Source organism: Egretta garzetta, unplaced genomic scaffold (assembly GCF_000687185.1).
Source record: "Egretta garzetta isolate BGI_Z169 unplaced genomic scaffold, ASM68718v1 scaffold264, whole genome shotgun sequence".
Classification (NCBI taxonomy): Eukaryota; Metazoa; Chordata; class Aves; order Pelecaniformes; family Ardeidae; genus Egretta; species Egretta garzetta.
Window position 1 is genome coordinate 3,666,978 of NW_009259685.1, and position 1,981 is coordinate 3,668,958.

At 43.4% G+C, this 1,981-nt stretch overlaps 1 protein-coding gene across 1 annotated transcript in view; it reads right to left on the reverse strand.

Moving 5' to 3' along the window:
• ABCA13 (ATP binding cassette subfamily A member 13) overlaps positions 1–1,981 on the reverse strand; it is a 203,963-nt gene that overhangs the window by 74,410 nt on the left and 127,572 nt on the right. The window lies entirely within an intron of this gene.

Sequence of the window (1,981 nt, forward strand, 5' to 3'; positions counted from 1 at the left end):
ATAACTAATTAGCTCTTTCTATAAGGGAAAACAGATATTGAACTAACACATTATTTCTATAGCTCCCCATACACAGCTAAATGGGTACTGAATGCCTATTTTCCCATGGTCCTTGCTCTGGTGCAACCATTCCTTGTGCATTGCCTCCTTTGCTCCTAGACAAATGACTATGACAAACATGGCCTGTATAAGCACTAATGTCTTGAGTCCACCTTGACTGAAATCAGTGGCAACTTTTCCATGGGAATTTCAATGGGATGTCTTCAGAGTATGTAACAGAACATCATAGATGCTAGAGATGTAGATTCTCATAAAAGCATTCCCTTCATTTCTCTGCTCATATGGGACTGATAATTTCTGATGTATTAGTCAATGTGGTTTTCATAATCCCGGCTTGTGGTCTGTCCCTCTCATTCCTGTGGGTGCCCGTAGTGTGTCCCACCAATCAGACATTTCCCTGATAGACTCCCTTAATTTCATTTTATTGTTCTTTGTTAAACACTTGTGAATCACACCAATCACTTTGCCTCCATTTTAGACCCTAAATGCCTTCTAGGTATATGCAGGTTACTACCAGCTTCTCTTACTTGTGGCCTTGTCCAACTGAACGTACTTCACCCTCTTCTTTATAGCATAGCAGCGTCTGGTAGATTTACTACCACAGGAATTTGCACTGCAGCAAGACTGAATGACCTGTTTATCACAGTGTTCAAAGACATACTATATTTTATGATCCCTTGTGATTTGGCCCTTACTACCTTCCCTTTTGTATATTGAGACCACTCTAAGCAGCATTTCCACATTACATTTGAACAACTACTTGTATGGGAGCTTTCAAGTAACCTCAAATTGATCATCCTTCACTTAGCACAGTTTCTTTTTTTAAGTTTGCTAGAACTTTAATCCCAGAAGAGAGAGCTGTGGACAAATGGAGGGAAAAGTAATCAGAGAAAAAAGTTGAACTTCTGACAGAGTGGTCATTGAGCAAAACAGCTCAAATTCTGTACTCTACAATTGGAGTGTGAGTTATAAACTTACTATTTCTTATATTAAAACTTAGATGTATTGACATGAAAAGTTATAAACATGTAGACACATCATGGGAAATTGTGGCCTTTAGGGTTTGGGGCTACACAAGAGGAGAAAGTCAGGTGAGATAGGGCTTCATGGTGACACAGAACACCTCGTGTGGACTTCTCAAGGCTAAGACTTTTGGAAAAATAAAAACATCTCATCCATCTCCAAGAAGAGCAAAAAGAAGGATCCAGGTAAATACAGGCTAATCACCCTCAGTCCCTGGGAAGGTTACAGACCAAATCTTCCAGAAAACAACACCCAGGATATGAAAAACTAGAAATGACTGGGAATAGACAACATGGACTTGATGAAGTTGAACCGTGCCACCTGAGAGCTCACCATGAAGACAGGACTGGTTTGGTAAATGAAGGAAGAGCAGTGGATGCTGTTTACTTTGACTTAACAAAGCCTGTGACATGGTGTCCCACAGTGTCCTTAGAGCAAATGGGGTGAGGAGAACTATGAGGACCACTGGCCGGACTGCGAGACACCGCACTGCAGGCTGTGAGCAGCAGTACCGAGTCCAACAGTTGGTTACTAGGGCTATCCCTCAGGGGTGATGATGAGGAAAATGCTGACCCACAGTACTTCTTAACACACACATGAGTGCACATCTGCAGCTGGAGGGGATCCACAGTCTTTGGAGGCGTCTGTAGGTCAGGCACTGGGGATGAGGAGAGCTTCCTGGCAGCAGGAGCAGCGCTCCAGCAGCACCCAGGCACCACAGCGGCACCAGGGAGCAGAGTGTCTGCTCAGGGAAAGGACAAGAAGCAACAGGCACCAGCGGAAACATGGGAAATTCTGACTTAATATAACAGGAAAGAATATGTCACCGTGGGGGTGACAACCAAAACTCAAAACCAGACTGGACAAGGCATTGAGTAAACTGTTCTTACTTCAGCCA